The following is a 16,467-nucleotide window of genomic DNA, read 5'->3' on the forward strand; positions in this document are numbered from 1 at the left end:
TGGTTACATCCTTTAGCCACTAATCTAGCCTTATTTCTAATGATTATTCCATGTTCATCCAATTTCTTTCAAATTGATTTATTCTTCTTCCATAGAAAAAAATCCAATGTTCATCAATTATGGCTTCATTTATGTTTTCAGGTTCAATTAAAGAGACAAAAGTCATGTTATTGCATGCATCTTTAAGAGAGTGTCGAGTTGTTACCCCTTTTGAGATGTCACCTATGATATTATCAAGAGGATGATACCTTGAAGTTCTCCACTCCCTTGGAAGATCCACGTTTATTTGATTTTATTTGGATTGAGAATCTTTGCTATTTCCTTCTTCTTTGTTTTTGTGGACTTCTTCATGTAATTGATTATTTTGTTTTTCCATTCCAAACACAACCTTTATTCATAGTATAATACTAAATGTAAACGTCTTTTCTAGTGGGATAAGGGTGGTAATATGAGTTGAATTTGTTAGGTCAACCCACTTAATATATCAAAAAATAACAAAATGTATTAGGTTATTAAATTCATCAACCTGCCCTACGTAAATTGTTAACTCAGGGGGTTGGAGGCTTGACAACTAACCTTTGTAACCTGTTATGCCTAACCCACTCTATTTTTTGGAAGTTTACTTTATCAACCAACAAACTCATCATTTCATAGCATGTCATAATATCTATTTGTTGGTCAACCCGAGCAGTTATCAAAGGGCTGCATTTCTCTACACACTTTTGTTGGCAGGTCAACTTGTCGACATGATTGACCCACGTTGTCATTCCTATCATGAAAGATTTACCTCTTTGTTAGACTCAACCCTTGTTAGTAATTTTTATCTTTTTAAATTATTAGGAAATATTAATAGAGAAATATTCTATAAAGATATATTGATGAGTAATTAAAGTTATGAAATAATGCTATAAAACATATTCTTATTGATTCTCGTATATATTAGATATAAAAAAGTATTGATTATTTGTCAAATTTTTACTGTTTTAATTACTTTAATTTTGTTTTTTTTTTCAAGTATTCTACTTTGAAGGAGCAATCCTTTTATAAGCTTAGTGAAACACTAAATATACACCTCTCTTCTAATGGAAATTCAAACATCAATTTGCCACATAATGTAATAGGGTGGTAAAACAGGTTGAATTCATCAAACCAACCCACATAATCCACCAAAAAATGGCAGAGTATATTACGTGATTAAATTCATCATCCCACCTTGTATAAGTTGTCAACTTAAGGAGTTGGAGGCTAAAGAACTAACTTGCTCAGTGTTATCAAGACTATACCGATCATGATTCGGTCAGGGCACCAGGTTGATGGGTCAGTGGTTGAACTGAAGGTAAAAATGAAGAAAAAATCCTTGGCGTTCATTTAACAGCGACTGTATCTAAAGGTGAAAAATTGGTTTCCAACAATGGTAGACTTGCCATGGTCTCTCATCATTGCCTTCACCTTTACATTAGTAGCATTAGTATTCACTGCAAGGACAGGAAAAAAAATACAACTATATTCTTTCAAACAAGAAGTACATACGATGAAATTCATATGTGACCTCTGATGTTGGTGGAACTTATCATTGGAAAGAAACATCGGTAGGTGCATTGACTATAATAAATTGAATTTCAGCCACATTGTCTATAATAGGCCGTCGGGGTAACGTACATGAAAAAGAAAATAACGAAGTTAAATAAAGGATTTAATAGAAGAATTATGAAAATTTTAGGGACCAAATGCAATGAATTTATTTTTGGAGGACTAAATCCAATAGACAAAAGACAATGTTTGGAGGACTAAAATCATATTTAATCTTATAAATTATTAAAATTAATCCCCTTGATTATGTTTACATAAATATGTGGAAAATTTAATTTAAATGCAGTGTTATAGATACGTTGGTGTGTTCTCCAATTAGATTTAAAATTTTTCCTCGATAATATGTGACGATATTTAATGGTTTTTTGGTTAGGCTAAAATAGGAATAAGAATTAAGTCATCAGATTTCTAGCTATATAAAGGAGATTTTATCCATCAGAGCAGTTTTACAAAATATTTTCTACGTTCTCTGCTTATTTTCTCTTACGCTTCAAACAAAACCCTAATAGAGCAATCGGAGGAGGAACCCTAGAGGGCATTGGAAACACCACCATTGCTAATGGAGAACACTTGAATGACTACCTTGAGATAAAGGATGAGTTACTCAAACTTGGGGATTAGAATGAACATGTGTAGGGATCCCTAGAGGATCAATTTAGGGTTGTTTTATGAAATTCAATTATGTTCTTATGCTTTTAATCACGAATTAACTATGTTTGACAGACCAATTAATGTCCCAATGCAAAATTTTAATGAAATTGATGTGCTCTTGTGTTGAGTTGAACTCTAAAAAATGGAGTTTTATCTAATTGGCGTGAATTGATGAAATTAAGTAAGGAGGGGTTTAATGTAAGAGGGAGTGAGAAATTCTTTTTCTTGCATGATAATTTTTGTTTTCCATTGTTAATATAGATGTTTGATTGTGAGTTTGTATTGGTCCCCTTTTGATGGTATTTAGGGATTTTAATAAATTGTTTCAACTACACATTTGAATTACTATGACAATCCGTGCTTCTGAGAATTTTACAAAGTGCAATGACGTTGAGTTATAAAATTATGTGTCTAATATATATTTTTGTGGGGTGTGTGTGTGTGTGTTTACGTGTGTGTAACGAATTGAATTTGGTGTTCTAGATGTTATACAATTGTTTTGCCTTTGACTTATGAACTCCTTCTGCCTTGCCTTTCATCCCATTGACTTTTACTTATTAAGTTGATTTGTTACGAAACTCTATACCTTGACCCCTTCACGTTAATCATATAGACAGATAGAGGAATATAACCATTGCCCTAATTATATGATAAGAAATAAAAATTCCAAGGGTTTAGTTTTTTTTAAGTATCTAGCTTGTTTTGTTTATAGAATGTTCATGTCACAGAGAATAGTTTCAAAAATTAATCACTATGAGGCGCGACGAGTGAAAAATATTTTGAGAACAATTGAGGAGTCGTGGGTTTTTTATAATTCATAGATAGTGTGTGTGTTAAAATGTTTTCTAGATAGTTTGTGAAGTGATGATGATGTATGTATTGAGTTGAATGCTCTTAGTTCTTAATTCATAGGAATGTGATAACTCATTCCCGGTGTGTATTTTTGTTTGGCATTTTATATGGATATTTATTGTATTTTATTCGAACCCAGAGACGATTGGACTTAGTTTTTCAAGTAAATACTTACTACTAGAGGTGTGAATTCCTCAATAAAGTTAAATTTTCCTTTCCAAAACAACTTTATGTTACTGTGTTATCTTTTTTTATAATCAGTGCAATTGACTTAGGAAAAATGTTCTCTAGTAAGATGACTTCAGCATCAGCTGGATTCACCTTTTGGTTATATGGATCTCATTGTTGTAAGGTTTCTTTACTTTTCTTTTGAATTAAGTATATTTTTAATACTTGAAAATATAATTGAATTTGAGAATAAATACCTATTTTGATCTCTGAAAGTGTAAAATACTGACAAATTGATCCTTAAAAGTTGAAAATTTTGAATTTAGTCTCTACATGTACAAAAAGTGTGACTAATTGGTTCCATCGTTAACTCTCCTCCATATCTGGTTAGTAAGGATCTGTTAAGTGAGAACCAGATAGACTAGTAGAGTATCACATCATTGATGAAGTGATAGTATAGTCGAACACATTAATAGATCATCGCTAACGGCGGGTAGTAAAGTCGAGCAAAAATGTGACAGCGGGTAGTAAAATAAAGATGTGACTTATTTTACCGGTAGTAAAAGTTATTCAAGCCATTTTATTTAGTTTGTTGCTAAATTTCATGTTTTGTTGCTCTATATTTTCAAACCACAAGTTTAGCCCCACTAATTTTTTAATTCAGTCATCCATCTCCCACTTTAAAAAAAAATCATGATTACATAAAATCATAACTTTAGATATTTCATCTTTCACTTAAAAAAAAATCATAACTTTAATTCTTATGAACAAATTCAGTCGCTGAATGACACACAAACTAAATAATTACAAAAAATCTACGACATGTGTCAACCAAATGTACATAGTTAACTTTAGATATTGGTTATGTGAATTAAAATCGCAGATTGTTTAAAAGTGAAACGAAATGTCTCAATTTAAAAATTAGAGGACTAAAATCATGATAAAGAGATAAAAATTACATTTTAGCCTACATTTTATGTTTCCAACATAATATTTTCCATAAAAAATAACATTCTACTGCAAGAGAAAATTATGAGGATTTAAAGGAGATGAGAACAAAGTATGAGCCAGGAAAAGATAATGCAGCCAAAACCAAAGCAAACACACAATTAGCAATAGCCAATAGAACCATCCAGCAAAGTAAGGAACAACCCAAAATATCCACACAATCCATGTCCAAGTTTTTAAATTATGTTATACTTGTAATGAAGTTTTTAAATTCATTGTTTTCCTTAAGTGGCATAGGAAGCTTTCGATATTCTGTTATTCACCCTACCTTGTTGACAAGGAGACAAGTTTGCAGCACCAGAATCCTCAAGGACATCATCATTCATGTCTAGACAATGATAGGAGGTTATATTAACGATGGGAACTTGAGAATCTATATTTTTTTATCATTACTTTAGAATCATATGCTAAGCATCTTTTGTCATGGAGTATACACTGTACAGTAAAAGTCTCATAAGTGAACCTTACTTACTTGATCATTCTTTGAATTAGCAAAACTGCTAACAAATTTGTCTGAAAAACATTTCTATCTAATAAAATGGAGTTAACTTTTAATGTGTTTCTCCTTCTGGAAAAAAAAGAAAATTGCTCAGTGGAATGTGATCATCACAAAATCATCTACGTTTGTGTTGCCTTGCGACTCCAAAATTTGGTGTAAACAAGCTAGTTGTGTTATGCCATATTAGCTCGTAATATTGTGCATTTGAAAAGGGAATAAGGTTACTTTGAAGTTGAAAATACAGAGTTTGTTTCTTGGTAGACAAATGCACTATGAGTTTTTGACATTAAAGAGATGAGAAAATATATGATAATTAAGTCATTTAAGTGTTCTTACTTGAAATATGACACCTCTCCCTATTTTTTGTTATATAAATAAAACATTTAAAAAGAACATGATGCAGTTTTCTCATCGGTTAGTAAGGATTCATTGAGTGATGACATGTCAGACTAGTAGAGTATCACATCATCGATTAAGTGATAGTTTAGTCGAACAGATTAACAAATCCTCACTAACAACGGGTAGTAAAGTCGAGCAAAAAATAATGTGACGACAGGTATTAAAATCAAAATGCATGTGTCCTATTTTATAGGTAGTAAAAGTTATAAAAAACATTTTATTTATTTTTTTGCTAAAATGCAATTTTTGTTACTCTATCTTTTCAAACTCGTGAGTTTAGTTTCCCTAATTTTTGATTCAGACATTCATCTCCCACTTAAAAAAAGATCATGATTTTAGTTTCCTCATTTTTTAATTGAGACATTTCGTCCTTCACTTTTAAAAACTTCATAATTTTAGTTCCTATGATCAATTTCAAACGCTAAATGACACATGTCAATTTGATAGCCATGTGGTAGATTTTTTTGTAATTATTTAGTTGTTGATAAGCATAATTTGAAAGAAAAAAAATTAAAAAGTACATACTTAACATTTGATTGATATTGGTTATGTGGATTAAACTTGCAAATTTTTAAAAAGTGAAACGAAATGTCTCAATTTAAAAATTAGAGAACTAAAATCATGGATTTGAAAAAATAAGGAAACAAAATTATATTTTAGCCTATTTTTTATGTTTCCAACATAATATTTTCCATAACAAAATTAAGGTTCTACTACAAGAGAAAATTATGAGGATTTAAAGGAGATGAGAACAAAGTATGAGCCAGGAAAAGATAATGCAGCCAAAACCAAAGCAAACACACAATTAGCAATAGCCAATAGAACCATCCAGCAAAGTAAGGAACAACCCAAAATATCCACACAATCTGTCATGTGCATACAATAAATGGTAAGATTCTGAAAACACTTACATAATTTAACATAAACTCATATAAGCAAACGTACGGTACCTTAATTTCCATATGGCAAAACCAAGCTTTGAATATAATCATGGGAGGACATTGGCACTTGGTTGTTGAAATCTTGAGTATCGACTATTCTATTATCTTTCTTATTATAGAGAATAAATTTTGAAGATATATAATTTGCCAGCAACAGGACATCACCATTTTCAGAGATGCACAGAAGCTTCAGTATTACACAGGGCAGAGGGGCTTGAAGAAGCTCAAGAGTTACATTCAACAATTGAGTCCAAGAATTTTCAACTCCAAATTCCCTCATTAGCCAAACAACAAAATGGGTTCTCCGGTGAACATGAGAAAGACACAAGCAGCCCTTCAATATCCCAAGTTCAGGGCCACGGGGAACATGAGAAAGACCATTCGGCATCAGCAAATATTTGAATGTCTCCTTGTTTAGATCATATGAAAAAATTACTAATTGATCGACGGTGACAGTTTTCCATTCATAATCAAAACCCAACTTGCGAATTGCGAACCAGTTAACAGTGCCACTCACAGGTTGTCCACATTTTTCTCCCAAAATGGGGAATGCCGGACAAGTTAAAACCTTTCTCCAATGAGTGTCACCTAAGCGGTGAACTCTCACCTCCCGATTTTGTGACTTAATATTCGAAAGGACTAACACCACCTCCCGATTTTGTGACTTAATATTCGAAAGGACTCTCACCTCCCACACTTCACTTGATACCACCAAAGTTTATAATTGCATGAGCGAAGACATAAGTGTGGTGAATCTTCAGACATGATCCTTGTGGCCAGGTTACAAAACCAGACCCGGTATTCACTGAATTCACCTCTAGCAACCAAATTAATCAAGCAAACCAACCCATTGCAGGAACCTATAAATAAGTATCTGTTGTCTAGCTGGTGGCAACCATTTTCAACAGTGGATGATGGGTTCTCAAGTAAACTACATATAGAGCATGGGGCGATGCCTGGGAGATCCTTCATATCTTCAAACACAGTATTAATTTGACACCTTAATAGGACGTGGGTGTTTCTAGATGACCTTTCAAGGTTCAATTTGACAAAGTGTGCTTGGAAGATGAGGGAATTCCAAGTCCTAGAAACACACCTGAAACGCATAAGAGATTTGACGAGAAGCCATGACAAAATTTCTTCTATGAGGTCCTGAGGGAGCTGGGCCATTGCCATCTTAGTTGGGTCACCCAATGTTGTTATTTCAAAACCCTAGCCAGCAAGAAGAACAATACACATACTTTTCAACAAGGACAAGTGAGGATTTTGGACAAGCATGGATAACAAAAAAATTAAACCCAAACCTAGAACACAAGAATGCAAAAAGGAAAATTAACAATAAGAAGCAAAAAAACATAAATGAACTCACGGGATCAAGATTGACGGAATGAAACCTGACGGGATCGAGAGTTTGGAGTTCAGTCAAGGTTAGACTTTTCTCAAACAAAAATTCTAAGGAAAAAGCACTTTGATCGCTTTATCTAGAGAAGCCAAACACTGCTTTGACGATGTCGATGACGGAAGGAAATCTGGTTCAGAGAGATTTGGGATTTGGGAAAGAAAAAGAATAATAGAGGAGCGTAATATTTTATTGACTAACATTAGCATTCATTTGACTGCACTAAGCATTCTAACGTTAGCATTGTCGTGGCAAAGGCTACGGTGGGAAACCATAACAAGTCTCCCATCGTGGAAAATTTAATATGAACCCTAGATTTTCTCAATTTTAAATTGATGGTTCAGAATTTTTTACTTTTTTTCTAATTTATTTCATTCCTTTCTCGATATACCACTCCTTCTTTTTTCTCCTCTAAAGAAGCAACAATAAGAGCTAGCAATGAATCCCAAAAGAAAATTGATCAAACCTCTAAAAAATATGATCTAATCAAAATTACTTGCAAGCTAAAATGAACACAAAAAAATCATCATATTTCAAACTCCAAAATGCAAATAGAACAAAAAAAGTTGATTAATTAAACAAAATCATTATCGAATCGAGAACTAATACAATTTGTGAAATAGGGAGAAAATGAAAAAGAAAGAAGGTAAAAATGAAGAAAAAATCCTTGGCGTTCATTTAATAGCGACTGTATCTAAAGGTGAAAAATTGGTTTCCAACAATGGTAGACTTGCCATGGTCTCTCATCATTGCCTTCACCTTTACATTAGTAGCATTGGTATTCATATATTACCTCTGATGTTGGTCGAACTTATCATTGGAAAGAAACATCGATAGGTGCATTGACTATAATAAATTGAATTTCAGCCACATTATCTACAATAGGCCGTCAAGGTAACTTACATGAAAAAGAATATAACTAAGTTAAATAAAGGATTTAATAGAAGAATTTTGAAAATTTTAGTGACCAAATGCAATGAATTTATTTTTGAAGGACTAAATCCAATAGACAAAAGACAATGTTTGGAGGACTAAAATCATATTTAACCTTGTAATTATTAAGATGAAAATTAATAAACCTTTGAGATTAAAATATTAAAAATTCAAATTAAAATTTAATATATCATCAAATCTAAAAAAAATTAACAAAAACATAAAAAAATCTATAAAGGTCTTAATTATCATTTACTAAAATATCTCAATTAATCCATCACCATCATGAATGTCATTGTCACCACCATAACCACTATTGTAGTCACCACTATAATAATCGCCCCCATCATTTCAATCATCAACCGTCACCACCACCATTGTCTACCGCCATCACCTTCGTCACCGTTGCTGCCACCACCACGACTACCAATGCAACCCCACCATGATTGTCGTTGCCACCACCATTATCATCAATTGTCACTACCATTGCTACCATGATCGTTGTCGTCGTCACTACCGACATCATCGATGATGACGATGATCATGGCGGTGGAGGTGGTCAATATAGCAATGATCATACCAGCAAAGGTGGTGACAATCATGGTGATGGTGATGGTGATGGCTTAACGCTAATTTAAATATTTTAGGACATGATTTGTTTGACGAATGGTTTAGAGATTTAATGGTTATATTATTTTTAATTGTGATTTTTAATATTTTAATCTCAACCACCTATATATATATATATATATGTTACTACCATACAAAATAATTAACTTGGTTTACTGGTTCTACTTGTTACAAATAGCTATAGGGACCAGGGTTAGAATCAACCCTTGCAAGAAGTAAGGAAAGGGAGATAAGTCATGCAGTTAACCTAGTCTTACCATATGTGTCCCAATTTGGCCCGATCAATCAATGGTTAAACCAGTAACCTAGTTCGGTTGAACTAGTAAGCTAATTTAGTGAACCTAATTAAACCAAAATTAATTATTTTAAAAAATGAAAAATTTAATTAAAATACAAAAAGAAAATATGATGCTCTCAAAAGTTCAATAAAAAACCTAAAATTTGTTTAGTGGTTCAACTTACAACCAAATTATCATAATTAATTACTAAACTTATGACAATTAATATATTTTTTATATCTTATGTTACTTATACGGATTTGTATGGTTCAACTACTAATTCATTATGTCGACTAGTGACCCATAAATCCAGGACCTCAACCCTATCAACGATTGATCTGTTTTTAAAACTTGGTTTGTACACTAATGTTGTATTTGGAATTTGGATGGAGAATTTTAACATTCAAAGCAATTAAAATGCATGATATTTGAATTATTTACAATTGAATTTCTTTCATTTTTAAATATTTTGTTCCAACAAAGTAATTTAAATTTCCTGTATTTCAATTTCCTTGTTTAAATAGAGTAGTTCAATTTCCATCAAATGAAAATTTTCACTTTCAAATATTTATTTAATTAAATGTTAAAATCTAATTTTAACTTCACCAAAAATAAAAACAACGACAAAATATTCACTATGAGGTCTTGAGGGAGTTGGGTTATTGCCATCTTAGTTAGCTCACTCAGTGTTGTTATTGCCACACCTCATTTTTTGTAAAATTAATCAAAAGGTTTTTTTTATTTACAATTGTGTTTTTATTTAAATAAAAATAAAGGTTTGAATGAATAATAAATATAAGTTTTTAGAATAGTGAGTTTCAGAAAATAAGTGAGGGGTTTATTTATCTATTTATTATTTATTTAATAGAGAGAAAAGAGTGTTTTTACAATTAATAAAATAAACAAGAAAAATAGGAATAAGAATTAAGTCATTAGATTTCTCAGTATATAAAGATGCTTTTATCACTGAGAACGGTTTTGCAAAACATTTTCTACGTTCTCCGCTTATTTTCTCTTATGCTTCAAACAAAACCCTAACAAAGCAACCAGAGGGGCAATCCTAGAGGGCACTGAAAACACCACCATTGCTAATGGAATACACTTGAATGACTACCTTGAGGATCAATTTTGGGTTTTTTTATGAAATTCAATCATGTTCTTATGCTTTTAATCGCTTATTAACTATGTTTGACAAACCAATTAATGTTCCAATGCAAAATTATATATATAACGAATTGAATTTGGTGTTGTAGACATTATACAATTGTGTTCCCTTTGACTTATGAACTCCTTGTGCCTTGCCTTTCATCCCATTGGCTTTTACTTATTTAGTTGATTTGTTACCAAACTCGATATCTTGACCCCTTCACGTTAATCATATAGATAGATAAAGGAATGTAACCATTGCCTTAATTATATAATAGAAAACCAAAATTCCACAAGTTTTGTTTTTTTTAAGTATCTAACTTTTTTAGTTTTTTGAATGTTCATGTCATAGAGAATAGCTAGTTTCAAAACTTTAATCATTGTGAGGGAAGACGAGTTAAAATTATTTTGAGAATAATCGAGGAGTCGTGTGTTTTGTAAAGTTCATAGATAGAGGCTACGTTTTAAAATATTTTTTCGGTTGGACTTAAATCAGGAGGAAGGCCCTTATGTACTTTTTAGAGTCTAGGCCTTGGGGATAAATAAACTTTGTTTGAGTGTTCCTCTAAGCCTATGTTAATCCCATATAATTGGAGCATTCTTGCAAAAAAGTATGATATTAACTGGTCTATCTATGATTTCCCTTAGTAAAGACACATATATGTAGGCCCTGTTATGTCTCTTCAAAACAACTTGAAGAAATGTGTCTTTTCAAAAATAATTTCTGAAACTTCTCTATTGGTAATCAATTACACAATTATATTTTTGAAGAGTCTCATGTCTTTTCAAAGCTTTTCTGAAATCTCTTTGCCGGTAACCGATTATAGAATCTTGGTAATCAATTACACAGTTTAAAACTCAAACTAAAAATTTCAAACTTTCAAAAAGTCATGTGCATTCTGTCTTTGTAATCGACTATAGAAGATTACCAGTTCAAAAATATTTTATTTTGAACGGATCAATCTTTCATAAAAATATTTTAAAACAAACTTTAAGGCCAAAAACTTATAGCAATGAATATGAGATTCTTTTAAAAATTTGACAAAGGCCTTATCTTTTATTGATCTTGTTTGTTTGACCTTTAATCAATCTGAGTTCATCAAGTGAATACTTTGACATCATCAAAACCTGTATATATACTTTCACATTCTCCCCCTTTATGATGACAATCATATGTAGGGGAGGAGTAAAAAAAGAGTATCCATTAATTTGTGTCGTTTACTCCCCCTTAATTTTTCAGTGATTGCTTATTTGAAAAAGTTAAAGATTGGATATATAAAAAATATGTTCAGAATATATTTCTAAATAATTCCAACAAAAAATCCCCTTACCTCTTATCCATCTCTTCCCTTTTAGCATCATCAAAAACAGAGTATAAGCAGAACAATACCATACTAAATAATACCGTGCATAACAAATACTATGGTAGTACCATACCATTCAGAGAATCGTTCAAACAGAATAATAGTAATTTGAAGGCAACGTAACATAAATTGAAAAGTACCAAGGTCTAAACAAATAACCAAAGCCAAGAAGTCTGAAATGCTAAGGAACATGGTAACCTAATTAAAGAGAAACAAGTCATAGAGTTCTAAAGTTTATGATAATTAATGGAAATCTAAGGACCAGCTGGAGGATCAAAGCAACGACGAATAAAGCTCATGTCATCCTCATGTCGCATGATGCGTCAATCCATTGAATCAAACCTTTCTCCGACAAAGGCATGAAGATCCCGAAGCTCACTAAGGACATCACTCAGTAACAAAGAGGATGGATCACTTGGTGGTGGAGATGGAATGCATTCGTTCGGAGCATTAGTTGGGAGATCCTGTTTACGAACCCATTGACCGTCTAGATCTTTCCTATACCCAAAGGATTCAACTGCAGTGGCTCCAATGGCAAATGAACATTTAACCTTGACAAAAGGTTCATTAGGAAGACGAATGCTGAAGTGCTGCAGAATCAGAGTAACTAGGTGGGGATAAGGGAGAGGTGCATTTACCCGTAATGCCTTATGCATATGGTAGCAAACAAGATGAGCCCAGTCAATTTGGTGGCCAATTTGTAGGGCCTATAACATAATTAAATCTTTCTCAAAGGCTTGAGCAAGGTTTGCGGAATGAGGAAGCAACACTCGACATAGTATTTAATGCATGATACGACATTCAAAGGTAAAGAAACCAGCAAGTAAACGACTAGTCATATAAGCATTTTCAACACAGACCATTTTTTGGGTATCATGACTGGAATAAATGGGTTTCCAATCATCAATTAAGGCTCCTTCAAAAGGGACACCCTGACTACTCAATTTTGTGAGAGAATAAAACAAAGATCGGTCAACAACAATGGGTATTTTGTGGACTTTAGAAAATATGACTCCATCACGAATTTCCAAGTTATTATAAAAGACACAAACTAATTTTGAATAATAATGAAATTTCAGAGTCATAAAATCCACTATATCAGAGTTTTGAAAAACTTGATAGCAGTCAAAGGTTTCTCCCTCAAAGATATCAAAATCAAGGAATATAGGATCAAGAAGGACACGATTGGAAAAGAAAGAGTAATACCTCTAACGTTGTTCATGGGAAGAAAATAGAGTAAGAGAGTGTGGTGAGGAAAGGGATGGATTAGGTGGTGCTGGAGAGTCATCGGAAGCATTGTGGCGGCGTTGGCCTACAGTGGTAGTGGAGGAAGATGAGCCCTTTCTCTTCTTTGATGATTCTTCCATTTGAGGAATTTTCTAGAAATTTTGATCAGTGGGGTTTGTAAAGGATTGAAAAAGAGGAATTTTGCACTTTGTTTGATGGGATTTGGTGAAGAAATGAAGAAGTTATGAGGATTAGAAGACTAGAGAAGGTTTTGAGCCGTTGGAGAGAGAGAGAGAGAAGATGACGTTTTGTGCTTAGAGAGAGAGAAAAAAAAACCTGTATTTATAGTCAGGGATGACTGGTAATCAATTATAGCTCTTTGAAATCGATTACAATCATGCTGAGTAACAGCTTAACTGCTTCTGGTAATCGATTACACCACCTTTGTTCTGTGGTAATCGATTACAGGTGTTGATAATCGATTACATATCCTAAAACTTTTAAATATGCAAGAGAACAAAGATCATAGGAAATTAAATTGATTAGGAGTCTAAGTCAGATTGGTCAATAAGTCCTTATTCTCTTCTAATAGTAAAGAAGCTTTCTTTTGGCAATGGTTTTATAAAGATATCAACCAATTGATTCTTTGTGTCAACAAACTCTAATACACAATCCCCCTTTTGAACATGATCTCTAAGGAAGTGATGCCTTATTTCAATATGTTTTGTTCTAGAGTGCAGAATGGGATTTTTGGATAGGTTGCTTACACTCGTATTTTCACAACGGATAGCAATATGATCAAGCATTAAGCCATAATTAGAGAGTTGTTGTCTCACCCAAAGGATTTGTGCACAACAACTTCTAGTAGAAATATATTTCACTTTTGCAGTGAATAAGACAACATATTTTGCTTTTTGTTATGCCGTGATACTAGTGCAGAACCAATAGAGTGGCAAGTCCCACTAGTGTTTTTTTTATCAGTTTTGCATCCAGCAAAATCAAAATCAGAGTATTCTACTAAGTTGTAAGAAGAATTCTTAGGATACCACAAGCCTAGATTTATAGTGCCTAATAAATATCTCATTATTCTTTTGACGGCACTAAGGTGAGATTCTTTGGTATTGGCTTGATATCTAGCACACATGAAAACACTGAACATAATATCTGATCTACTTGCTAATAAATAGAGAAGAGATCCGATCATACCTCTATATTTCTTGATATCTACTGATTGACCGGCTTCATCTTTATCCAAGTAGCAAGCAGTGCTAATTGGGGTGGCCATTGGTTTAGCATTTTCCATCCCAAACCTGCTAAGCAATTCTTTGTAATATTTTGCTTGACTAATAAATATTCCATATTTGGTTTGTTTTATTTGTAGTCCAAGAAAGAAATTCAACTCACCCATCATAGACATTTCAAATTCACTTTGCATATCTTTAGAGAATTCTATGCACAATGAATCATTAGTAGCACCAAAGATTATATCATCTAAATAAATTTGAACTAAGAGAATATCAAGCATTTTTCTTTTAATGAAAAGTATGATATCAACCTTTTCTCTAGTGAGTCCGTTTCTAAAATAAATTTGATCAATCGTTCATACCAAGCCCTAGGGGCTTGTTTTAAACCATATAGAGCCCTTTTCAATTTAAAAATATGATTGGGCAAATCTGAATTTTCAAATCCAGTAGGTTGATCAACATACACTTCTTCTCTAATAAATCCATTTAAAAATGCACTTTTAACATCCATTTGATAAAGTTTGATACCCATTATTGATGCAAAGGCAAGTAACATTCTAATGGCTTCCAATCTAGCTACTGGAGCATAAGTTTCTTCATAATCTATTCTTTCTTCTTGGTTACATCCTTTAGCCACTAATCTAGCCTTATTTCTAATGATTATTCCATGTTCATCCAATTTCTTTCAAATTGATTTATTCTTCTTCCATAGAAAAAAATCCAATGTTCATCAATTATGTCTTCATTTATGTTTTCAGGTTCAATTAAAGAGACAAAAGTCATGTTATTGCATGCATCTTTAAGAGAGTGTCGAGTTGTTACCCCTTTTGAGATGTCACCTATGATATTATCAAGAGGATGGTACCTTGAAGTTCTCCACTCCCTTGGAAGATCCACGTTTATTTGATTTTATTTGGATTGAGAATCTTTGCTATTTCCTTCTTCTTTGTTTTTGTGGACTTCTTCATGTAATTGATTATTTTGTTTTTCCATTCCAAACACAACCTTTATGCATAGTATAATACTAAATGTAAACCTCTTTTCTAGTGGGATAAGGGTGGTAATATGAGTTGAATTTGTTAGGTCAACCCACTTAATATATCAAAAAATAAAAAAATGTATTAGGTTATTAAATTCATCAACCTGCCCTACGTAAATTGTTAACTCAGGGGGTTGGAGGCTTGACAACTAACCTTTGTAACCTGTTATGCCTAACCCACTCTATTTTTTGGAAGTTTACTTTATCAACCAACAAACTCATCATTTCATAGCATGTCATAATATCTATTTGTTGGTCAACCCGCCCAGTTATCAAAGGGCTGCATTTCTCTACACACTTTTGTTGGCAGGTCAACTTGTCGACATGATTGACCCACGTTGTCATTCCTATCATGAAAGATTTACCTCTTTGTTAGACTCAACCCTTGTTAGTAATTTTTATCTTTTTAAATTATTAGGAAATATTAATAGAGAAATATTCTATAAAGATATATTGATGAGTAATTAAAGTTATGAAATAATGCTATAAAACATATTCTTATTGATTCTCGTATATATTAGATATAAAAAAGTATTGATTATTTGTCAAATTTTTACTTTTTTAATTACTTTAATTTTGTTTTTTTTTTCAAGTATTCTACTTTGAAGGAGCAATCCTTTTATAAGCTTAGTGAAACACTAAATATACACCTCTCTTCTAATGGAAATTCAAACATCAATTTGCCACATAATGTAATAGGGTGGTAAAACAGGTTGAATTCATCAAACCAACCCACATAATCCACCAAAAAATGGCAGAGCATATTACATGATTAAATTCATCATCCCACCTTGTTTAAGTTGTCAACTTAAGGAGTTGGAGGCTAAAGAACTAACTTGCTCAGTGTTATCAAGACTATACCGATCATGATTCGGTCAGGGCACCAGGTTGATGGGTCAGTGGTTGAACTGAACGTGGGTCACTAGCCGAACTGGTATATATTAAATATTTAAATTTTATACTAAATATATCATATATAAATTACTTTTTTCGTATCTATAGCATAAAATTTTGTTTGTACCAAGAGCGGTTGGCACAATTGGTAGCGGCTTAGGTCCCTAAACCAAGTGGTCCAAGATTTAAATCCGGGGTTGATCAA

Source organism: Glycine soja, chromosome 19 (genome assembly GCF_004193775.1).
Source record: "Glycine soja cultivar W05 chromosome 19, ASM419377v2, whole genome shotgun sequence".
Lineage (NCBI taxonomy): Eukaryota > Viridiplantae > Streptophyta > Magnoliopsida > Fabales > Fabaceae > Glycine > Glycine soja.